The 26,028-nt window shown below is 44.0% G+C and overlaps 2 long non-coding RNA genes across 2 annotated transcripts; one reads left to right on the forward strand and one right to left on the reverse strand.

Moving 5' to 3' along the window:
* Positions 1 to 12,284: 12,284 nt before the first annotated feature.
* On the reverse strand, positions 12,285 to 16,701 carry LOC135489815 (uncharacterized). Its single transcript, XR_010447239.1, has 4 exons — positions 16,569 to 16,701; positions 15,053 to 15,145; positions 14,339 to 14,387; positions 12,285 to 12,547 (listed from the first exon to the last, which is right to left on the reverse strand). It is a non-coding gene; the product is annotated as an uncharacterized LOC135489815 (long non-coding RNA).
* Positions 16,702 to 21,015: 4,314 nt separating this feature from the next.
* LOC135489818 (uncharacterized) lies at positions 21,016 to 25,434 on the forward strand. The gene is made up of 4 exons (XR_010447242.1): positions 21,016 to 21,148; positions 22,572 to 22,664; positions 23,332 to 23,380; positions 25,172 to 25,434. It is a non-coding gene; the product is annotated as an uncharacterized LOC135489818 (long non-coding RNA).
* The last annotated feature ends 594 nt before the right edge of the window (positions 25,435 to 26,028 follow it).

A 26,028-nucleotide genomic window follows, 5' to 3' on the forward strand; every position in this document is an offset into this window, starting at 1 on the left:
GAGCTTGGGAATGATGATGCGGAGGATGGATCAGCTATGGATCTGGATCGCTCCTTTGACACAATGTCCCAGATATCCGTCTCATTCGACAACATGTCTCAAGCTTCAGATGTACAGTCTGACCCATTTGCCATCATAAAAGCAAACGAATCAGGAGATCTCTTCTCGAACAGGAGGGTCATCGAGTTTCTAAAATACGTTAAAGGTTCTCCAAAGCCCCTGCTAAAGGCTAAAGAGTTTACTAATGATGTCGGGAAGCTGCAGAGAAGTCTTCGCAACTACAGAAGTACAAACAAACTTTCGTTGGGGGACCAAAGGAAGATAACAAGACTTGTCGACCATCTGAATAAATCCTAACTTTCTATCTACCTACGTATCTTCCAATGGCTTGTTTGGTTGTTGTCTTGATTATGTCTCTGTCCGTTATTTCGGCTAATGTTAATGGTTGCCACGATTCATTAAAACGTGCAGAAACCCTTAGCTTCTTAAAATTGCTCAAATCGGATGTTTACTTCTTACAAGAAACGCACGCTTCCTCAGCAGATGAGGCATTTTGGAACGTTGCTTGGGGTGGCACTATTCATTTTTCTCACGGAACCATAAATGCTAGAGGAGTAGCCATTCTCTTCTCTTCCAGGATGCTAGGGTATGATGTTTCGGTCAATTATCCCGTAGCTAGTAGGTGCATTCATATCCACGGTACCTTCAAAGGACACGGTCTCAACTTCCTAAATGTTTACGCGCCCAACAATGGGGCTGATCGTATAGCGTTTTATAAAACAATTGGTACATACCTCGCTTCCATAGACAACGATGATCCTTTCATTGTGGGTGGTGATTATAACTGTACCCTTACGCCTAGTTTTGACCGACTGAGCGGCAAGGAAACCAACGTTGCTTCGAGTCATGCTTTGAGAGACGTCATCGATAAGCATGAGCTAATTGACATTTGGCGTTCAAAAAATCCAGATAAGATTGAATTCACATGGTCCTGTCGCACGAACCTAAGGAATTCCGCAGCGAGGCTTGATCGTTTCTATGTTTCAGACTACATTGCAAATCACGTTTCTCAAGTGGAGACCCTGAAAGCTTTCAGGTCTGATCACTCACCGGTAAAACTTCTTATCCAGTTACCAAACAAAACGTCAATTCCTTCACCACACTGGTGTCTGAACACTGATATCCTCTCTGAGACTGCATATGGCAGGGAAGTTCGTGATTTTTGGACATCTTGGCAAGCCTGCAAAACCCAGTATGACTCTCTCTCTCTTTGGTGGGAAATTGGAAAGAATCGGCTCAGGTTGATCTCTAAGCAACATTCCATAAGGAAGAACAGAATAGCCGCTGCTGAGGAGAACAAACTAAATCAAGGGATTCATAGGTTGGACTTGCTTCCCAAGCCACTTGACTTGGCCGATACAGCTGAGCTTGAGGAGAAAAAGCAGCTACTTCAGACTTTGAAGGAAAGGAAAATTCGCGGAGCATGTGTCCGGTCACGTTTCCAGTTCTTGCATCATTTTAACGCGTCAACGTCTTATTTCTTTAGCTTTGAAAAGAAGAAGGGCATAAACAGGACAATTTCTAACCTGAGGAAGGAATCTGGAGAAGTGGTCACTGACCCCAACGACATACGGGATATGGCAAAAGATTTCTACTCCAATCTCTTCGCAAAGGAGCCAACTGATTCCGATGCTCAGGATCATTTGCTTCGTGATCTACCAACACTATCCGAAGACCTCAGGAACTCTTGTGATAGTCCCTTAACGCTCGATGATCTCACGGAAGCTTTGTCAACCAGCTCGAGTAATAAATCCCCAGGTATAGACGGTCTACCTTTTGAGTTTTATAAAACGTTTTGGAGCATACTAGGTCCTGACTTACTAGATGTTTTCACCTATGCTGTCGCAAAAAGCGAGCTACCTATATCGTGTAGACGCTCAGTTGTTACACTTTTGCCTAAGAAAGGGGACCTCAGTTGCCTAAAAAATTGGCGTCCTGTATCACTTCTGTGTTGTGATTATAAACTCTTCACAAAGGCCTTATCAAACCGTTTAAAACACTGCCTACCGGAGGTCATTCACCCTGACCAGTCGTATACGGTTCCAAATAGGTCAATTCTCAATAACATATCGCTTCTACGAGATACGCTTTTCTACTACAACAAGAACAACCTAGATCTTGCAGTTGTTTCCATTGACCAGGAAAAAGCGTTTGATCGGATTGATCATGATTGGCTCTTTGTGTCCTCCGGACTCTTGGTTTCGGAGAGTTCTACATATCCTGTATCAAACTTCTATACGTTGATGCTGAGTGTATTTTGAAAATCAATCGATCTCTTGGTGCTCCTTTTGGATTCACTCGTGGAATTCGACAAGGTTGTCCATTGTCGGGGTCGCTCTATGCTATTGCAATTGAGCCTCTTCTCAATAACATTCGGATGAATCCTGATATACAAGGGTTGTCTTTTCCAGATACGGATTTACCACCTACTAAACAGAGTGCGTATGCTGATGACTTAAATGTCTTTATTACATCCAATCCAGGGTTCGTGGCTTTAAAAAACTGTATCAGCACTTATGAGAGGGCCAGTTCGTCCAAGGTCAACTATACAAAATCCACAGGTCTATGGTCCGGTGCGTGGTGGAATAGACCTGATCGACCACTCAGGTTGTTGTGGAACAACAAGGGCGTGAGAAGTCTCGGAATCTTTCTTGGCAACGAAACGTTGTTTGAAAAACAAAACTGGGATAACACCATGGAGAAGCTCAAGGTGAAATTTGGGGCATGGACGCCTGTCCTTAACTGCTTGTCTGAAAGAGGCAAGGTGTTGCTTATTAACAGTCTTGTTCTGTCGACACTTGTATACAAGCTTCAAGTCATTACACCCCCGGCTACATTGGTGGCTGATGTTCAGCGACTCATGCTAGATTTTTTCTGGACCAACAACAAACACTGGATACCTTCGGAAATTTTGTCTTTACCAGTTTACGATGGTGGCCTTGCGCTTGGCAATGTCAAATGCAAAATCAGAGCTTTCCGACTACGGTTCCTCAGAGACGTCCTTTACGGGGAAAGGGGTCATCCCTGCTACGCTGTTGCTCTCTACTACCTCAAGAGTCTTCTAGGCCTCAACTATACCCAGGAATTTCTAGTTGCTCGTTTTCCAAACGAGATCATCCGCACTCTCCCAAGGTTCTATTCGGAGTCAATTCGTACCATCTCCCAGATCTCCATAATTCGTGAACCTGACACTCTAACCCTCGAACAAATTATCTCCGAACCAGTCTTCTTTAACCCGGATATTCTCCCTAACTTCTCTCCAGTAAACTCGCTCTTAGCCAAGGCTGGTGTTACTTTACTTAGACATCTTCTCCAGTCGGATCTGTCCTTCAGGAATATTGATGAAATTCATCGAGCTGTACCTGACAACTCCAAACGACTCCTTTCAAAGGAGCTAAAGGCCCTAGTTGAGTCCCTTCCTAGGAAATGGGTGGATTTTCTCGCATCTCCAACTTCAAATGTTAGCTCCTTTGATAAGCCTCAGCTGAGGGATGTTCTGGTTGCAGTTCCAAGGATTCATGAGAAGGGTGATGATGTCTCCCTAAACGGGGACAACCTCCCTTCGCCTCCATAACAGTCAAGCAGGCATATAATGTCCTCTGTCTGAATGCCTATCAGGAGAAGTATTTCAGAAGGCCTGGTCACAGGTGGGATGATTTTTTGGCCGGGTCTGATGTTGCTCCCATCTTCACCTCTACGTTTTCAAAGCCTATCAAGGACGACCACGCGTTTATTCATTTTAGACTTCTACATGGTGCAATGCCCACTGGTTTGTTCAGATATAACGCAGGTTTTGTAAACAACCCCCATTGTCTGTTTTGTGGGAGTCACGACGACCTACTACATTCCTTTGTACAATGTCATCATCTTACCCCTCTAGCTCAATGCGTAGCAAGCTTAGTGCTGAAAGTCAACAACGAATACTCTTTCTCGATAAAGGACTATATATCTTTATTACCCCTCACCTCTCTCGCAAACAGGTACATCAATTACATTTTTGTCACCGCCCAAGCAGCAGCCTACAAGGCACTTTTGCATAAAATCTTTGGTGAAGGAGCCACCGATCCGCTAGAGATATTTAGATCATTTTTAAAATACCGTATCAACATAGACTACCTCTATTACAAACTAGAGGATGAAATCATGGTATTTGACAATATGTGGTGCAGGAATGGCGCTTTTTGCACCATCAATGATGCAGAAGAATTGATCTGGAACTTCTAATTTTTCACATCTGGGTTTTACAATCTACCATTTTAGATTTTATCACTTTTGTTTCAGAAAATTCCCTCTAACACTTAATTACGTAACGTCTTTTTTTTAGCAGACAATGTCTTTTTCTAACCGCTTTTAATAGACTTTTCAATATCTAGACCTCAAAATCAATATCAACAAAAGCCAACCAATTGTTATTCACTCCATGCAAAACCACTCCCTGGAGAGGTGCCGCAGCCTAAATGTACGTACCTTGCATTATATTAGTTCAGGAGTGCTTGGATAGGGCTGTATTTATCAGTAGAGGTCATAAAGTCATTATCTAATTGTCTAACTATGTATATGAAATGTACCAACTTCTCGTTTGGTTAACAAAATCTTTGCTTTTTTTTACCTAACAACTTTCTTTAACCCTCCTAACTAACCCAAACAGAAATGAGGAGAATGTACTGACTGCACAAGACAGTCCAAATAGTACTACATACTGATCTGTTAATATCCTCTCTCGTAGGGGGAGGTCACGTTTCATGTCGGTCTCCGATACTTTCACAGTTTTCGCTTATTAAGGTTTCACGTTTCTTTTCGCTTTTTGGTTCTTTGTTTTCGTTAATATTCAGGCTAGCTTCTGGCTGGTAAGTTTTGGTCACTTTTTGTGGCCTTTGTGGGCTTTTGGGGAACTTTGGTTTTCAAAATCATGCAGGATTCTCAGGTTCCTGGGCCTAGCAAGGCATACACTACACCATGCAATAGGCCTACACATACGTCAAGCACTGGTAGTGCAGACGGGCCTAGATCACCAATCAATAGCAGCAAATCATTTGCAGAGGTATTGAATAATCCAATGAGTCAATTGATAAAAGAGGACCTTTTCTGGGGTATGAGCCGAGAACACGGAATACAATGCAGGTTTATTGATGACGCTACCTTGGACGATTACTTGCTCCCAATAGCTAAAATTGTCGGAGCAGAAAATATTGTCGCTGCTTCTAAATGTGAGAAAAAAGCGAAGGTTTTCTTCACGTCTATGACTTTTGCGAATATTGTTACTGCTCATGGGTTGACTGTGAATGGACACTTCTTAGACGTTCATCCGGTTGGAAAGCCGACTACCAACTTCATTATTTCCGGGGTACCACCCTTTCTGCCCAACGATGCCATAATAATGCAGCTTCGTCAATTCGGAACAGTAACCAATAACATCCGTTACATCCCTCTTGGTACCAGGCAAAAGGGCCTAAGTCACATCAAGTCTTTTCGTAGACAAACTAGGATAAGTCTCGATCCCGGGGCAGAGCTGCCGTATACTCTGATGGTTCCGTCTGGTCCTGACCTGGTCAAGGTCTACTTGTCAACAGATAACAATCTACGGTGCGATATGTGTAAGAAAATCGGCCATCCTACGCGTCGTTGTCGTTCAACAGCAAATTCAACTACTGTGGCTCCTCCTGTCGAAGGAAAAGCACCAGCTGCTTTGTTGGCTTCGACAAATGATCCAAAAAAAGCACCCCAGCCATTCCCACTGTCGCAGGACCTGCAGCGCAGGAGTCCGTTGGAGACTATGTTTCAAAATCAATCAGGAGTGTTGTTGTGGACCCAAAGGCCAGCACTGACCGTCAAAATCTAGATTCCTCTCAAGATGACACTCAACCACGCCTAGGTTTGAATACGGATTCTCTGCAAGATCCTATGGAAACCTCTCAAATAGACAGTTTCAACCCTCTTGTTGGCAATGCACAGCCCCATCAACCAGTTGACACGCCCTCAGTCGATACTCTTGTGGATACGGGCTTGCCGTTCACTCTCGATGGCTTGAACTTCTCTCTAACGGCCCCTTACGTATCTGGAAATGCTGCTGAGAGTGATTCAGTTCCGACAAAGAACGACAGTCATCAAGCGTGCCTTCCATCCAAGCCAGCAACTAGAAAGTCGCGTGCTAGGTCTTTGTCGCCTACCCCATCAACGTCACCGCACAATAGTGACTCGGCCTCGCGCAAGGTCCCACGTATTGAAAAAACTATATCTGCAACAAACGCACAACCTCCTGATGAACCCATTGCGGAGCTTGGGAATGATGATGCGGAGGATGGATCAGCTATGGATCTGGATCGCTCCTTTGACACAATGTCCCAGATATCCGTCTCATTCGACAACATGTCTCAAGCTTCAGATGTACAGTCTGACCCATTTGCCATCATAAAAGCAAACGAATCAGGAGATCTCTTCTCGAACAGGAGGGTCATCGAGTTTCTAAAATACGTTAAAGGTTCTCCAAAGCCCCTGCTAAAGGCTAAAGAGTTTACTAATGATGTCGGGAAGCTGCAGAGAAGTCTTCGCAACTACAGAAGTACAAACAAACTTTCGTTGGGGGACCAAAGGAAGATAACAAGACTTGTCGACCATCTGAATAAATCCTAACTTTCTATCTACCTACGTATCTTCCAATGGCTTGTTTGGTTGTTGTCTTGATTATGTCTCTGTCCGTTATTTCGGCTAATGTTAATGGTTGCCACGATTCATTAAAACGTGCAGAAACCCTTAGCTTCTTAAAATTGCTCAAATCGGATGTTTACTTCTTACAAGAAACGCACGCTTCCTCAGCAGATGAGGCATTTTGGAACGTTGCTTGGGGTGGCACTATTCATTTTTCTCACGGAACCATAAATGCTAGAGGAGTAGCCATTCTCTTCTCTTCCAGGATGCTAGGGTATGATGTTTCGGTCAATTATCCCGTAGCTAGTAGGTGCATTCATATCCACGGTACCTTCAAAGGACACGGTCTCAACTTCCTAAATGTTTACGCGCCCAACAATGGGGCTGATCGTATAGCGTTTTATAAAACAATTGGTACATACCTCGCTTCCATAGACAACGATGATCCTTTCATTGTGGGTGGTGATTATAACTGTACCCTTACGCCTAGTTTTGACCGACTGAGCGGCAAGGAAACCAACGTTGCTTCGAGTCATGCTTTGAGAGACGTCATCGATAAGCATGAGCTAATTGACATTTGGCGTTCAAAAAATCCAGATAAGATTGAATTCACATGGTCCTGTCGCACGAACCTAAGGAATTCCGCAGCGAGGCTTGATCGTTTCTATGTTTCAGACTACATTGCAAATCACGTTTCTCAAGTGGAGACCCTGAAAGCTTTCAGGTCTGATCACTCACCGGTAAAACTTCTTATCCAGTTACCAAACAAAACGTCAATTCCTTCACCACACTGGTGTCTGAACACTGATATCCTCTCTGAGACTGCATATGGCAGGGAAGTTCGTGATTTTTGGACATCTTGGCAAGCCTGCAAAACCCAGTATGACTCTCTCTCTCTTTGGTGGGAGATTGGAAAGAATCGGCTCAGGTTGATATCTAAGCAACATTCCATAAGGAAGAACAGAATAGCCGCTGCTGAGGAGAACAAACTAAATCAAGGGATTCATAGGTTGGACTTGCTTCCCAAGCCACTTGACTTGGCCGATACAGCTGAGATTGAGGAGAAAAAGCAGCTACTTCAGACTTTGAAGGAAAGGAAAATTCGCGGAGCATGTGTCCGGTCACGTTTCCAGTTCTTGCATCATTTTAACGCGTCAACGTCTTATTTCTTTAGCTTTGAAAAGAAGAAGGGCATAAACAGGACAATTTCTAACCTGAGGAAAGAATCTGGAGAAGTGGTCACTGACCCCAACGACATACGGGATATGGCAAAAGATTTCTACTCCAATCTCTTCGCAAAGGAGCCAACTGATTCCGATGCTCAGGATCATTTGCTTCGTGATCTACCAACACTATCCGAAGACCTCAGGAACTCTTGTGATAGTCCCTTAACGCTCGATGATCTCACGGAAGCTTTGTCAACCAGCTCGAGTAATAAATCCCCAGGTATAGACGGTCTACCTTTTGAGTTTTATAAAACGTTTTGGAGCATACTAGGTCCTGACTTACTAGATGTTTTCACCTATGCTGTCGCAAAAAGCGAGCTATCTATATCGTGTAGACGCTCAGTTGTTACACTTTTGCCTAAGAAAGGGACCTCAGTTGCCTAAAAAATTGGCGTCCTGTATCACTTCTGTGTTGTGATTATAAACTCTTCACAAAGGCCTTATCAAACCGTTTAAAACACTGCCTACCGGAGGTCATTCACCCTGACCAGTCGTATACGGTTCGAAATAGGTCAATTCTCAATAACATATCGCTTCTACGAGATACGCTTTTCTACTACAACAAGAACAACCTAGATCTTGCAGTTGTTTCCATTGACCAGGAAAAAGCGTTTGATCGGATTGATCATGATTGGCTCTTTCGTGTCCTCCGGACTCTTGGTTTCGGAGAGTTCTACATATCCTGTATCAAACTTCTATACGTTGATGCTGAGTGTATTTTGAAAATCAATCGATCTCTTGGTGCTCCTTTTGGATTCACTCGTGGAATTCGACAAGGTTGTCCATTGTCGGGGTCGCTCTATGCTATTGCAATTAAGCCTCTTCTCAATAACATTCGGATGAATCCTGATATACAAGGGTTGTCTTTTCCAGATACGGATTTACCACCTACTAAACAGAGTGCGTATGCTGATGACTTAAATGTCTTTATTACATCCAATCCAGGGTTCGTGGCTTTAAAAAACTGTATCAGCACTTATGAGAGGGCCAGTTCGTCCAAGGTCAACTATACAAAATCCACAGGTCTATGGTCCGGTGCGTGGCGGAATAGACCTGATCGACCACTCGGGTTGTTGTGGAACAACAAGGGCGTAAGAAGTCTCGGAATCTTTCTTGGCAACGAAACGTTGTTTGAAAAACAAAACTGGGATAACACCATGGAGAAGCTCAAGGTGAAATTTGGGGCATGGACGCCTGTCCTTAACTGCTTGTCTGAAAGAGGCAAGGTGTTGCTTATTAACAGTCTTGTTCTGTCGACACTTGTATACAAGCTTCAAGTCATTACACCCCCGGCTACATTGGTGGCTGATGTTCAGCGACTCATGCTAGATTTTTTCTGGACCAACAACAAACACTGGATACCTTCGGAAATTTTGTCTTTACCAGTTTACGATGGTGGCCTTGCGCTTGGCAATGTCAAATGCAAAATCAGAGCTTTCCGTCTACGGTTCCTCAGAGACGTCCTTTACGGGGAAAGGGGTCATCCCTGCTACGCTGTTGCTCTCTACTACCTCAAGAGCCTTCTAGGCCTCAACTATATCCAGGAATTTCTAGTTGCTCGTTTTCCAAACGAGATCATCCGCACTCTCCCAAGGTTCTATTCGGAGTCAATTCGTACCATCTCCCAGATCTCCATAATTCGGAAACCTGACACTCTAACCCTCGAGCAAATTATCTCCGAACCAGTCTTCTTTAACCCGGATATTCTCCCTAACTTCTCTCCAGTAAACTCGCTCTTAGCCAAGGCTGGTGTATCTTTACTTAGACATCTTCTCCAGTCGGATCTGTCCTTCAGGAATATTGATGAAATTCATCGAGCTGTACCTGACAACTCCAAACGACTACTTTCAAAGGAGCTAAAGGCCCTAGTTGAGTCCCTTCCTAGGAAATGGGTAGATTTTCTCGCATCTCCAACTTCAAATGTTAGCTCCTTTGATAAGCCTCAGCTAAGGGATGTTCTGGTTGCAGTTCCAAGGATTCATGAGAAGGGTGATGATGTCTCCCTAAACGGGGACAACCTCCCCTTCGCCTCCATAACAGTCAAGCAGGCATATAATGTCCTCTGTCTGAATGCCTATCAGGAGAAGTATTTCAGAAGGCCTGGTCACAGGTGGGATGATTTTTTGGCCGGGTCTGATGTTGCTCCCATCTTCACCTCTACGTTTTCAAAGCCTATCAAGGACGACCACGCATTTACTCATTTTAGACTTCTACATGGTGCAATGCCCACTGGTTTGTTCAGATATAACGCAGGTTTTGTAAACAACCCCCATTGTCTGTTTTGTGGGAGTCACGACGACCTACTACATTCCTTTGTACAATGTCATCATCTTACCCCTCTAGCTCAATGCGTAGCAAGCTTAGTGCTGAAAGTCAACAACGAATACTCTTTCTCGATAAAAGACTATATATCGTTATTACCCCTCACCTCTCTCGCAAACAGGTACATCAATTACATTTTTGTCACCGCCCAAGCAGCAGCCTACAAGGCACTTGTGCATAAAATCTTTGGTGAAGGAGCCACCGATCCGCTAGAGATATTTAGATCATTTCTAAAATACCGTATCAACATAGACTACCTCTATTACAAACTAGAGGATGAAATCATGGTATTTGACAATATGTGGTGCAGGAATGGCGCTTTCTGCACCATCAATGATGCAGAAGAATTGATCTGGAACTTCTAATTTTTCACATCTGGGTTTTACAATCTACCATTTTAGATTTTATCACTTTTGTTTCAGAAAATTCCCTCTAACACTTAATTACGTAACGTCTTTTTTTTTAGCAGACAATGTCTTTTTCTAACCGCTTTTAATAGACTTTTCAATATCTAGACTTCAAAATCAATATCAACAAAAGCCAACCAATTGTTATTCACTCCATGCAAAACCACTCCCTGGAGAGGTGCCGCAGCCTAAATGTACGTACCTTGCATTATATTAGTTTAGGAGTGCTTGGATAGGGCTGTATTTATCAGTAGAGGTCATGAAGTCATTATCTAATTGTCTAACTATGTATATGAAATGTACCAACTTCTCGTTTGGTTAACAAAATCTTTGCTTTTTTTACCTAACAACTTTCTTTAACCCTCCTAACTAACCCAAACAGAAATGAGGAGAATGTACTGACTGCACAAGACAGTCCAAATAGTACTACATACTGATCTGTTAATATCCTCTCTCTTTCTCTCTCTTTCTCTCTGTCACGAAGTTCCTTTATTGTGACAGTCTCTTCGCTATGAAATATTCCCTCTCTCTCTCTCTCTCTGTCACGAAGTTCCTTTATCGTGACAGTCATAGCAGTCTCTTCGCTATGAAATATTCTCTCTCTCTATTGCAGCATACACCGCAAAAGCCTGTATTGAAAACCCACTCTTAACATGCAGTTCAACACCCGCCAAATCCCAATATACAGTGTGAATACACCCATCGCATGTAGGACAAGAGGACTGGTCAAGCGATCCGCACTGGTCGGCTTGCTAAAACAGACTGACGAAGGTGGGCAGCGCGCACTTGCATGACGTCACCACTTTTGATTTAGTACAACAAAGAAAATACAATATAGTGTACTCTGATTATCTAAATATCTGTTTAAATTTAAATGTCAACTAGAGAAGTATGTTATTCATATAAAAACCATGGATCACAACCGTTTTGAAATAATTTTTTTAAACAATCAAGTTGACAGATACACTTCTTTTTATAGTAGATAATGATTTTGAACAAAACTACGGTAACAAGAGCTTGATGGTTTTTATTAGTATTCCCAGTCAAATCCTATGAAATAGCTCAAAGCACAAAATAATGATGAAGGGTTTATCACTCGACATAGAATTATGTACCAATAACCTGACATACTCGTCGATCCCATAGGTAGCAGGAGCTGATGGGGACAATATTGTTTGCAAGCGAGGTACCATTAGGCCCCACGGGTGGGGCTGATTGGCCACTGCACGGATGTAGAATGACTGATTAGGCAAGGTATAGACCAATTACTGGTTGCTGAATGGCAAAAGTATTTTTGGGTCCCAGGCCAAACTTTGAAGAAATTTCGCCTGTAGTTTTCGCCCAGCGGCCCAAAAGGCCCCCGAAAAACCAGTGTCAGTCGTAATCTCATCCCCTCGGTCGTTGGTGCCGAGTGTTGGCCTGCCTGGGGTGCAGGATGCCCTAAAGGATGTGGAAATTTACTTGTAACACCATTCTCCAAAGCAGACAAAATATTATAGCATAATACAGTATGGATGATACTCGGCCTCTCGATATATGTGTGTAACATATAGGAGTGAAAGAAAACACTGAATCAAAGGATGATGGTCTCTGGTCATTGGATAAAGGACAAGTCTTATTTGTTGCAACTTATTCTTTATTTGGTATAGCAAGAAGCAAAAAAGACTAATCTTTATTGATTCTTGGTCGGAGCAATTACGGAACAGCACGAATGAGGTACGGAAGGATGCTGTAAGGTTCTATCCAAGTCTTTTCATTATTGGTACTGGTATTTCGTCTGATCATTAGTAACATTTAAATCCCCAGCTGCAGTGTCCGATGCCACCTTCAGTTGGACAGCAAGTCCAGCTCTTGGTACAAAAGTGACCGACAGGAAAGCAATCAGACCTGGAAGAAAACGGGATAAAAGGGCGTCAATAGTGAGGTTTTGCTATCCCGTACCGAAAACTGATTAGTCCGTACAGCGCTTGGTTCACGGAGACCGGCTCAAGATCGGGAAATCTTTCACGATGACGTCTTACGAGGGGAATGTGTTCTTTCTTATAATGATAATAAAATGGTACTTCTATAGCGCTAAATCCAGGATAAATATTCCCGCTCAAAGCGCTTTACACAAAAAACATTAATAACATTCTAATTTGATGGATAGGCACTCCTGAACAGAAAGGTTTTCAAGAGTGCCTTGAATTCCTTAATGTCAGTGAAAGAAGTCAGTCTCGGGGGCAACTTATTCCATAGCCTGGGTGCCGCGGATGCAAAAGCACGTTCATCATTACCTGAACCGAGTGGCTTCGGTTGCATCAACCGGGTATGGGATGATGAACGGAGCACCCGAGACTGACCCCTCACACTGATGAGATTCTTCAGGTGAACAGGTGCCAGCCCGTGTATGGCCTTAAAGGTCAGAACGATAACCTTAAACTCAACGTGTTGTGAGACAGAAAGCCAGTGCAGATTCCCGAAGAATTGGGGTGATATACTCTGACCTCCTGCTCCTTGTAAACGAGTCGAGCTGCAGAGTTCTGCACTCTCTGCAATTTCAAGATGGAATTGGCTGGTAGGCCTTTTAACAGGGAGTTGCAGAAATCCAGGCGAGATGCTATAGGAGCTGTGTATACTGCCTGGCAGAAGATTTTGATAGGTATCTCCTGATTCGACTGATGTTGTGGATCCCGAGATTCGCATTTCGAACAATGTTTGAAATATGTTGCCTGAAGTTAAGGTACTTGTCGAAAATTACCCCCAGGTTCCTTGCTGAGTCTGCGGGATCCACAACACAATCAACTACTTTGATAACTGTGATGCTAGGCACATCTTTCATGTATGGGGATCTGATAACGATGAACTCAGTTTTCTCATTGTTACACAGCAGCCTATTCTCTAACAACCATGCACTGACCTTCGAAATGCAGTCACCCATGGATAATGTCATTGCACCAAGTTGGCTCATGTCAAAAACCAAGTAGCACTGTGCATCTTCAGCATAGAAATGGAAACCGCAGTGAGGAGTCAGTATGTCACGGAGGGGGTTTGTGTAAAGGGTGAACAAGAGTGGCCCCAGGACCGAACCCTGGGGCACCCAACAATCAACACTGATTGGGGTAGAGCAGGCTTTCCCGATTTTCACACACTGAGTCCTCCCTGACAGATACGACTGAATCCATTTAGGAGCCAGACATGTCGATCTCTCAGAATGGCATGGTCCACAGTGTCGAAAGCGGCACTTAGGTCAAACAGGACAAGGAGCACACCTTTGCGCTCAGCCAGAGCTTGAACGATGTCATTGTGCACCTTAAGAAGTGCCGTTTCGACACTGTGAGCCTGACGATATGCAGACTGGAAAGGGGTTTAGAGACCGTTCCTTTCGATATGGGCAGTCAACTGGCTAGCTACAACCTTCTCAAAACTTTTGATAAAAAGGCAAGGTTTGACACTGGCCTGTAATTTTTCAAGACTTCTGTTGGATTTCTCGACGGTACAGCATAGCGAAAACTCTCTATTAGCGGGGGCAAATAGGGGGGCAAATAGCAAATCTGGTTCAAGGTAGGAGGATCCTTGCCGGACTCATTACGAGAGGATGCTGTTTGAAACCTCTTTGTGTGTGACCAAAAGCCATTTTTACTGTGACGCCTCCAATAGAACAAGCGAGAGGGAGAACCCAAAGGCTGTGTCACCTACCGTTTTTCCAGATCCATTTCTTCACTGAATCCTTCCTCGACTTTATCTCCTGCAACAAACAGATAAACGGGTATAATAATCCATGTGTTTGGTAAGGGTAGTAAGTTTGGGGTAGAGTGAATGCGATTGGGACAGTGCATACACTGCTTTGTCATTTTACGCCGCACTGCACCAAGGCAATGGAAAAAAAAGGAAAAGTTTTGAAATCCATGGGAGCTGAATCGCGTCACCAAATGCATTTAGACTTGGTCCCATGAATTTCACCACCGACACGATTTTTGCACTGTTTGAGTACAGTGTCAGCTGAAAAAGCCGTGTGAAATAGCAAATGCACTGTCGCATGCGTTGTCACAATCGCATGCCAAGTAATCAATCAAACCCGCCCAAAAGCGCTGTCTCTCGCCTCCCGATAGAGAAAGTTGGTTTCGGTCAGGTTTCGACCAGCCTGCACCGATCATTGGAGGAAGAATATTCGAGAAACCCATGATCTCCCCTGGATAAGGCAGGTAGGATAATGGGCTTTTAGATCACAGAGATTAATATCTGTACTCGTTCATAAAGTTGATGTCATGATGTAGAGCATTATCTCAAACCCAGCGATTCTGTACCCGTTTTACCCGCAGACGTGAGATCTTTTTGTCGCATATAGAACCGATGATAATCGTAGGAACTGAGCTTAAGCCGATCATTTGCGGGCGTTGTATGTACACATACCGAGGACCAAGGAGAAGATCACCACCAGAACGAACAGGACACAAATGGTCTTCATCTTTTCCGTGAGAAATCTTGCTTGGGAGACGTCACTTCCTGGAATGTAGCGAAAAGAGGAAACTGAGATTTCTGAGCTTTTTGCTCGCCAACACTCGCCACTTACTAAGTTGGCTATAACAAGGTATCTCCCTACCCTCACTATCGGTGCAAAGCACCAGTATACACCACAGGCGCGTAAAAATAAGAGCTCAAAAGCCCTCCCCCCCCCCCCGACCCCAAAATCGACTGAAAAACACACCCGCACATAGAATTGCACAAGTGTTGACACTGGAGCTGGAGTTTTTATATTCAGGTATCGGTTAACGTCCAAGGATAAGGTAGGTTTTATCTGAAAGAATGCCAACTTACGCGATAATGCAAAATATTCCAGTGCAATAACGATTTATGCATTGTATATGGTGAATTGCCACTTGCGATGTCGGAATCGCATTCAGCCACTTCCGATGTCACAAAGCGAGAGCTTTTGCTGGTGCGGTTTGGGTGCAATGAAGCGTGAAAGTGCAAAGGTGTTTAAGAGCATTCTCGCAGTCGCAATCAGTGGTAACCCACCATATAAGGGTGTAGGTTTAAAGTCGGTTCCCGCTAAACGCGAGTTTGCTTGAATCGCAGCAGAACAAACTCGCTTGTCTGGGTGTTTGGGCGAGCAGTGGGGCGTAAAATAACAAAGCCGTATTATAGCGTGCGTTGCTGCAATCGTAATTACTGGTATTGGAAACCTCAATGATTGCGAATGGCCTCTTGGCTTGGCCATTTGACGCCCCCTGCAAAAAACCGAACTAAAAAAAGCATTTGCGCGGATTATGACAACGCATGCAATGCTTTTTCATTTCACGCTACACTGCACTGCCCTAAAACAAATCTCAATATGTAAAATTTCACACATATATACTAAACCAGTTTGCTTTCATGGCTACAGCAAACAGGGGATCTTAAGCAGTCTGTGGTGTGTTTACGCGCGATCAACCTATTTAAAATCAAATGAAGAATTCCGCAGAGGTGAAGAACTTCGAGTGCGCGAACATGCAGCTCAATGTAGTCCTCCCAAAGGATGTATCGTGTTTCAAGCAACTCTGGAAGGTTTGATTAAACCAGCCATCATAACTCTACCCTTGTCCAAACCAGACATGCCTTCTCTCCTTGCCATTGTGATTGACTTTTCACACATCGTAGAGCGTGGTCAGAAAAATATAAACAGTATGAGGAAGAAAAACACCTCTTTCCGACGTATAAAACAGCACAATGAGGAATGGAAAGAGCAAGGGGGATGAACTCAAATTGAGGCGGTTAATAGTTGATTGTGTGCTGAACATAATCGCATTCTCGACTGTTTGCGCCGCAATCACGAAATTGTGGATGTCATGATATTTTAAACCGATTCGAAAGTGTAAACCGGTTTGGAAGTGGGCGGCGAACCACACCATGACGTACAAGTTTAAAATTAATGGCATAATTCACTTACCTTTTAAAAAGATGCTACTGCACTACTGCTTGGAGTCCAACGACTGAGCTGTGAGTTGGTTTCGGCAAGGATTAGTATTTGTAGCCAGGCCTAGCAGGGCTGATTCTGGATGTGCGTCGGGTTATTGAGTAGAAAGCTGTCGTGAATGCTTTGGAATTCTGCTTCATCACTGTACTGTCAGCAAAATTCCATTGATACTCGACTTCAACTTCACCTGTTATTGTTACTCACTTGACATAATTCAAGTGGTAAGGATAGGTTTACACTCACTGTCACAGGGCTCGGGTTTGAGAACCAATAACTTGTATTCTGGATAAACTTGCATAGATTTAGGACTAGAATTCGTCACAGGCATTTGTGAAGGACTCTATGATTCGAGGGACTATCTTTCCGTTTACACCACCACCAATTCATTGTGTTCACAATACACAGCTAATGTACGCCGTGGTCATACAGTAGTCTCGCGTATACTCCGCCGTCAAAGCCGACGCGATTCCGAAATTCCAGCGAAGTTGTCGATTTTTAATTTAACAACAGCGGGTTCGAGACGGGGCATCAATCACCCTTCGACTGGGATTATACACCTTTCCAGAAATGGGGCGCTGAGTTTCCGAAATAGTGATATCATAAGGGGAAACTAGGCCTTATGGTGGAGGGACAAAGGAGATAATCATGGTTGACCAACACACTTGAATGCCTTTAATGACGGACAAGGGGGAAAAAGTTGGTTCCAATGCAAGTCACCAATTTCGGGAAGCATGTATAGGGAGCTCTTGAGCGAGCTTTATGGGTTAGAGAGTGTGTGTATACCGTTCACGAAAAAAAGTTGACCCGGTCTAATGTTTTTGAGTGTTTCTATTTTTGAGTGTTTCCCCTCATTGTTTGGGAACGCTAAAAGATAGATTGACAAGTTTTTCTGTGTTTCCCCCTATTGAAAAGTCATGGTCTCTCTAGCTGCCTATTGTTTGGAAACACTGACACATGGGAAACAACCACAGATGTTACACCGGAACCAGGAAACCTCCAGGCCCAGGTGAAATTTGTGCACGCGAATCGTATTCGCCGATGCACAGCAATTTACCTGTAGAGAGATTTTCTTTTTCCAAAACAATGCAGCGGGACCGATGATGTTTAAGCAGAGTAGCCGCTGTTCGGTTGGAGATTTCGTCATAATAGGGGCGAATCAAAGTGTGACGATACCCTGGGGCGAATCGAAATGCATTAAACAACTATCTGCATCTCTTTCCGCGAAGAAATCGTGCTTTGAACTGGCAAAAGTCCGCAAAAGATTTCGAGTCTGCTACTTTTTCCGTAGTACGCATGCGCACCAATATGATCGGTCCCCGGCTGCCCGTTTCGACGACGATTTCGTCAATGTCACGGCGTGAGGGAGGATGTCGACGATCTGGTCCTATTTATAATGCAATAATCTTGAAAGAACATTGCTCTCAATGTTTATTTCTCCGTTTCCATGACAAAATCCTACCGTGAAACCAGAAATCACTCGTCCACAACACAAGCCATTTCAATCTTCCGTAGAAAGCGCATGCGCACTAACTCAAACGCAAGCGCTACCCTCAGAGGTCTCATTAGGGAGTTTTTTTGTACTCTTGCGCGCCCAACTCGTAACCGTAGTTCCTAAAAAATCATTGATTTCTTGGTTCTCACAGTACGCCAGTGATGATTTAGCAGTTGCTTTGCCAAAGACATGTTTTTTGAAGTTTCTGAAACCTGGAGCGCTACTCAATAGGCGGCTAACAAGAAACTACGTATTTTACTGTTGTTGCCGACGTATGTGTACACTGAACTTGGGATGTGCGTCGGCCCAGTGTTGAAATGCTGTCCAGTGCTTGAATTATAAGCAGTATGTTGTGACAATTACCCCCATGAGCGATGTCCTCAGGGAGGGTCAGTTTCATCAGATTAGAAGGAAGTGAGAACCGTCGGTTCGCATATAGTTATATGGCTTGGGTAAATAGTTAAGATGATGCCATCATGGCAGTTGGCCGAAGAAGCAGTTGGCTAGCACACAATGTTAATGATGGCGTGTAGTTGGTGGTGGGGAGAGGAAGGGATATAGTTAGGATGATGCCATCATAGCAGTTGACCCAATAGACGCTGACGCAGTATAGAAAATAGGTGGGGAGAATGTGGGAAGGAAACTAAACAAAACAGGAGAAGAATAGGTATTTTTTCCCGGAGATAAGCATAATGATCCTAAGACCCAAGTGTAGGATTTGAATTCAAAAAGACCCTAGCCGACCCCCTGTCCTGAATAGTTTGGTCTCGTTAGGGAGTTTTTCCCAAATGTACGCGATGATGAAGTGCCCCATCAACAGGACGTAACATCTATTTTAAAATCCGTTTCCAAAGTGATTGCATGAGGAAAACCCATTTGTGTCGTATATCAGTGGAAACGCCCGATTCCCCTGATTCTGTAGGATGTTAAATCGGGCATTTTATTTCTTTAAATAAATCATAAGCGTCGCATTTGCTCCTGGCACTGTTCACCATCCCAAATGGCAATATTGCCACTTGGGCCGGACAATCACGGCAAACGCCAAATATTATATATATATACATTTCTTCCTGAATAATTCTTGTACTAACCACTCTCCCGTGAAAGACAGTTGCCTACGCTACACAAAAATTTTTAAAAATCGAGGGTCAACCATTGAACTTTTGAGATATGTTGAATTTTGCACAAATCAGCGAAAAACGCTCCATCTTGCACTGGACAGCATTTCAACACTGGGCCGACGCACATCCCAAGTTCAGTGTACACATACGTCGGCAACAACAGTAAAATACGTAGTTTCTTGTTAGCCGCCTATTGAGTAGCGCTCCAGGTTTCAGAAACTTCAAAAAACATGTCTTTGGCAAAGCAACTGCTAAATCATCACTGGCGTACTGTGAGAACCAAGAAATCAATGATTTTTTAGGAACTACGGTTACGGGTTGGGCGCGCAAGAGTACAAAAAAACTCCCTAATGAGACCTCTGAGGGTAGCGCTTGCGTTTGAGTTAGTGCGCATGCGCTTTCTACGGAAGATTGAAATGGCTTGTGTTGTGGACGAGTGATTTCTGGTTTCACGGTAGGATTTTGTCATGGAAACGGAGAAATAAACATTGAGAGCAATGTTCTTTCAAGATTATTGCATTATAAATAGGACCAGATCGTCGACATCCTCCCTCACGCCGTGACATTGACGAAATCGTCGTCGAAACGGGCAGCCGGGGACCGATCATATTGGTGCGCATGCGTACTACGGAAAAAGTAGCAGACTCGAAATCTTTTGCGGACTTTTGCCAGTTCAAAGCACGATTTCTTCGCGGAAAGAGATGCAGATAGTTGTTTAATGCATTTCGATTCGCCCCAGGGTATCGTCACACTTTGATTCGCCCCTATTATGACGAAATCTCCAACCGAACAGCGGCTACTCTGCTTAAACATCATCGGTCCCGCTGCATTGTTTTGGAAAAAGAAAATCTCTCTACAGGTAAATTGCTGTGCATCGGCGAATACGATTCGCGTGCACAAATTTCACCTGGGCCTGGAGGTTTCCTGGTTCCGGTGTAACATCTGTGGTTGTTTCCCATGTGTCAGTGTTTCCAAACAATAGGCAGCTAGAGAGACCATGACTTTTCAATAGGGGGAAACACAGAAAAACTTGTCAATCTATCTTTTAGCGTTCCCAAACAATGAGGGGAAACACTCAAAAATAGAAACACTCAAAAACATTAGACCGGGTCAACTTTTTTTCGTGAACGGTATACACACACTCTCTAACCCATAAAGCTCGCTCAAGAGCTCCCTATACATGCTTCCCGAAATTGGTGACTTGCATTGGAACCAACTTTTTCCCCCTTGTCCGTCATTAAAGGCATTCAAGTGTGTTGGTCAACCATGATTATCTCCTTTGTCCCTCCACCATAAGGCCTAGTTTCCCCTTATGATATCACTATTTCGGAAACTCAGCGCCCCATTTCTGGAAAGGTGTATAATCCCAGTCGATGGGTGATTGATGCCCCGTCTCGAACCCGCTGTTGTTAAATTAAAAATCGACAACTTCGCTGGAATTTCGGAATCGCGTCGGCTTTGACGGCGGAGTATACGCGAGACTACTGTATGACCACGGCGTACATTAGCTGTGTATTGTGAACACAATGAATTGGTGGTGGTGTAAACGGAAAGATAGTCCCTCGAATCATAGAGTCCTTCACAAATGCCTGTGACGAATTCTAGTCCTAAATCTATGCAAGTTTATCCAGAATACAAGTTATTGGTTCTCAAACCCGAGCCCTGTGACAGTGAGTGTAAACCTATCCTTACCACTTGAATTATGTCAAGTGAGTAACAATAACAGGTGAAGTTGAAGTCGAGTATCAATGGAATTTTGCTGACAGTACAGTGATGAAGCAGAATTCCAAAGCATTCACGACAGCTTTCTACTCAATAACCCGACGCACATCCAGAATCAGCCCTGCTAGGCCTGGCTACAAATACTAATCCTTGCCGAAACCAACTCACAGCTCAGTCGTTGGACTCCAAGCAGTAGTGCAGTAGCATCTTTTTAAAAGGTAAGTGAATTATGCCATTAATTTTAAACTTGTACGTCATGGTGTGGTTCGCCGCCCACTTCCAAACCGGTTTACACTTTCGAATCGGTTTAAAATATCATGACATCCACAATTTCGTGATTGCGGCGCAAACAGTCGAGAATGCGATTATGTTCAGCACACAATCAACTATTAACCGCCTCAATTTGAGTTCATCCCCCTTGCTCTTTCCATTCCTCATTGTGCTGTTTTATACGTCGGAAAGAGGTGTTTTTCTTCCTCATACTGTCTATATTTTTCTGACCACGCTCTACGATGTGTGAAAAGTCAATCACAATGGCAAGGAGAGAAGGCATGTCCGGTTTGGACAAGGGTAGAGTTATGATGGCTGGTTTAATCAAACCTTCCAGAGTTGCTTGAAACACGATACATCCTTTGGGAGGACTACATTGAGCTGCATGTTCGCGCACTCGAAGTTCTTCACCTCTGCGGAATTCTTCATTTGATTTTAAATAGGTTGATCGCGCGTAAACACACCACAGACTGCTTAAGATCCCCTGTTTGCTGTAGCCATGAAAGCAAACTGGTTTAGTATATATGTGTGAAATTTTACATATTGAGATTTGTTTTAGGGCAGTGCAGTGTAGCGTGAAATGAAAAAGCATTGCATGCGTTGTCGTAATCCGCGCAAATGCTTTTTTTAGTTCGGTTTTTTGCAGGGGGCGTCAAATGGCCAAGCCAAGAGGCCATTCGCAATCATTGAGGTTTCCAATACCAGTAATTACGATTGCAGCAACGCACGCTATAATACGGCTTTGTTATTTTACGCCCCACTGCTCGCCCAAACACCCAGACAAGCGAGTTTGTTCTGCTGCGATTCAAGCAAACTCGCGTTTAGCGGGAACCGACTTTAAACCTACACCCTTATATGGTGGGTTACCACTGATTGCGACTGCGAGAATGCTCTTAAACACCTTTGCACTTTCACGCTTCATTGCACCCAAACCGCACCAGCAAAAGCTCTCGCTTTGTGACATCGGAAGTGGCTGAATGCGATTCCGACATCGCAAGTGGCAATTCACCATATACAATGCATAAATCGTTATTGCACTGGAATATTTTGCATTATCGCGTAAGTTGGCATTCTTTCAGATAAAACCTACCTTATCCTTGGACGTTAACCGATACCTGAATATAAAAACTCCAGCTCCAGTGTCAACACTTGTGCAATTCTATGTGCGGGTGTGTTTTTCAGTCGATTTTGGGGGGGGGGGGGGGGGGAGGGCTTTTGAGCTCTTATTTTTACGCGCCTGTGGTGTATACTGGTGCTTTACACCGATAGTGAGGGTAGGGAGATACCTTGTTATAGCCAACTTAGTAAGTGGCGAGTGTTGGCGAGCAAAAAGCTCAGAAATCTCAGTTTCCTCTTTTCGCTACATTCCAGGAAGTGACGTCTCCCAAGCAAGATTTCTCACGGAAAAGATGAAGACCATTTGTGTCCTGTTCGTTCTGGTGGTGATCTTCTCCTTGGTCCTCGGTATGTGTACATACAACGCCCGCAAATGATCGGCTTAAGCTCAGTTCCTACGATTATCATCGGTTCTATATGCGACAAAAAGATCTCACGTCTGCGGGTAAAACGGGTACAGAATCGCTGGGTTTGAGATAATGCTCTACATCATGACATCAACTTTATGAACGAGTACAGATATTAATCTCTGTGATCTAAAAGCCCATTATCCTACCTGCCTTATCCAGGGGAGATCATGGGTTTCTCGAATATTCTTCCTCCAATGATCGGTGCAGGCTGGTCGAAACCTGACCGAAACCAACTTTCTCTATCGGGAGGCGAGAGACAGAGCGCTTTTGGGCGGGTTTGATTGATTACTTGGCATGCGATTGTGACAACGCATGCGACAGTGCATTTGCTATTTCACACGGCTTTTTCAGCTGACACTGTACTCAAACAGTGCAAAAATCGTGTCGGTGGTGAAATTCATGGGACCAAGTCTAAATGCATTTGGTGACGCGATTCAGCTCCCATGGATTTCAAAACTTTTCCTTTTTTTTCCATTGCCTTGGTGCAGTGCGGCGTAAAATGACAAAGCAGTGTATGCACTGTCCCAATCGCATTCACTCTACCCCAAACTTACTACCCTTACCAAACACATGGATTATTATACCCGTTTATCTGTTTGTTGCAGGAGATAAAGTCGAGGAAGGATTCAGTGAAGAAATGGATCTGGAAAAACGGTAGGTGACACAGCCTTTGGGTTCTCTCTCTCGCTTGTTCTATTGGAGGCGTCACAGTAAAAATGGCTTTTGGTCACACACAAAGAGGTTTCAAACAGCATCCTCTCGTAATGAGTCCGGCAAGGATCCTCCTACCTTGAACCAGATTTGCTATTTGCCCCCCTATTTGCCCCCGCTAATAGAGAGTTTTCGCTATGCTGTACCGTCGAGAAATCCAACAGAGGTCTTGAAAAATTACAGGCCAGTGTCAAACCTTGCCTTTTTATCAAAAGTTTTGAGAAGGTTGTAGCTAGCCAGTTGACTGCCCATATCGAAAGGAACGGTCTCCAAACCCCTTTCCAGTCTGCATATCGTCAGGCTCACAGTGTCGAAACGGCACTTCTTAAGGTGCACAATGACATCGTTCAAGCTCTGGCTGAGCGCAAAGGTGTGCTCCTTGTCCTGCTTGACCTAAGTGCCGCTTTCGACACTGTGGACCATGCCATTCTGAGAGATCGACATGTCTGGCTCCTAAATGGATTCAGTCGTATCTGTCAGGGAGGACTCAGTGTGTGAAAATCGGGAAAGCCTGCTCTACCCCAATCAGTGTTGATTGTTGGGTGCCCCAGGGTTCGGTCCTGGGGCCACTCTTGTTCACCCTTTACACAAACCCCCTCCGTGACATACTGACTCCTCACTGCGGTTTCCATTTCTATGCTGAAGATGCACAGTGCTACTTGGTTTTTGACATGAGCCAACTTGGTGCAGTGACATTATCCATGGGTGACTGCATTTCGAAGGTCAGTGCATGGTTGTTAGAGAATAGGCTGCTGTGTAACAATGAGAAAACTGAGTTCATCGTTATCAGATCCCCATACATGAAAGATGTGCCTAGCATCACAGTTATCAAAGTAGTTGATTGTGTTGTGGATCCCGCAGACTCAGCAAGGAACCTGGGGGTAATTTTCGACAAGTACCTTAACTTCAGGCAACATATTTCAAACATTGTTCGAAATGCGAATCTCGGGATCCACAACATCAGTCGAATCAGGAGATACCTATCAAAATCTTCTGCCAGGCAGTATACACAGCTCCTATAGCATCTCGCCTGGATTTCTGCAACTCCCTGTTAAAAGGCCTACCAGCCAATTCCATCTTGAAATTGCAGAGAGTGCAGAACTCTGCAGCTCGACTCGTTTACAAGGAGCAGGAGGTCAGAGTATATCACCCCAATTCTTCGGGAATCTGCACTGGCTTTCTGTCTCACAACACGTTGAGTTTAAGGTGCTCGTTCTGACCTTTAAGGCCATACACGGGCTGGCACCTGTTCACCTGAAGAATCTCATCAGTGTGAGGGGTCAGTCTCGGGTGCTCCGTTCATCATCCCATACCCGGTTGATGCAACCGAAGCCACTCGGTTCAGGTAATGCTGAACGTGCTTTTGCATCCGCGGCACCCAGGCTATGGAATAAGTTGCCCCCGAGACTGACTTCTTTCACTGACATCAAGGAATTCAAGGCACTCTTGAAAACCTTTCTGTTCAGGAGTGCCTATCCATCAAATTAGAATGTTATTAATGTTTTTTGTGTAAAGCGCTTTGAGCGGGAATATTTATCCTGGATTTAGCGCTATAGAAGTACCATTTTATTATCATTATAAGAAAGAACACATTCCCCTCGTAAGACGTCATCGTGAAAGATTTCCCGATATTGAGCCGGTCTCCGTGAACCAAGCGCTGTACGGACTAATCAGTTTTCGGTACGGGATAGCAAAACCTCACTATTGACGCCCTTTTATCCCGTTTTCTTCCAGGTCTGATTGCTTTCCTGTCGGTCACTTTTGTACCAAGAGCTGGACTTGCTGTCCAACTGAAGGTGGCATCGGACACTGCAGCTGGGGATTTAAATGTTACTAATGATCAGACGAAATACCAGTACCAATAATGAAAAGACTTGGATAGAACCTTACAGCATCCTTCCGTACCTCATTCGTGCTGTTCCGTAATTGCTCCGACCAAGAATCAATAAAGATTAGTCTTTTTTGCTTCTTGCTATACCAAATAAAGAATAAGTTGCAACAAATAAGACTTGTCCTTTATCCAATGACCAGAGACCATCATCCTTTGATTCAGTGTTTTCTTTCACTCCTATATGTTACACACATATATCGAGAGGCCGAGTATCATCCATACTGTATTATGCTATAATATTTTGTCTGCTTTGGAGAATGGTGTTACAAGTAAATGTCCACATCCTTTAGGGCATCCTGCACCCCAGGCAGGCCAACACTCGGCACCAACGACCGAGGGGATGAGATTACGACTGACACTGGTTTTTCGGGGGCCTTTTGGGCCGCTGGGCGAAAACTACAGGCGAAATTTCTTCAAAGTTTGGCCTGGGACCCAAAAATACTTTTGCCATTCAGCAACCAGTAATTGGTCTATACCTTGCTTAATCAGTCATTCTACATCCGTGCAGTGGCCAATCAGCCCCACCCGTGGGGCCTAATGGTACCTCGCTTGCAAACAATATTGTCCCCATCAGCTCCTGCTACCTATGGGATCGACCGAGTATGTCAGGTTATTGGTATATAATTCTATGTCGAGTGATAAACCCTTCATCATTATTTTGTGCTTTGAGCTATTTCATAGGATTTGACTGGGAATACTA

This window comes from Lineus longissimus, chromosome 6 (assembly GCF_910592395.1).
Source record: "Lineus longissimus chromosome 6, tnLinLong1.2, whole genome shotgun sequence".
NCBI lineage: Eukaryota > Metazoa > Nemertea > Pilidiophora > Heteronemertea > Lineidae > Lineus > Lineus longissimus.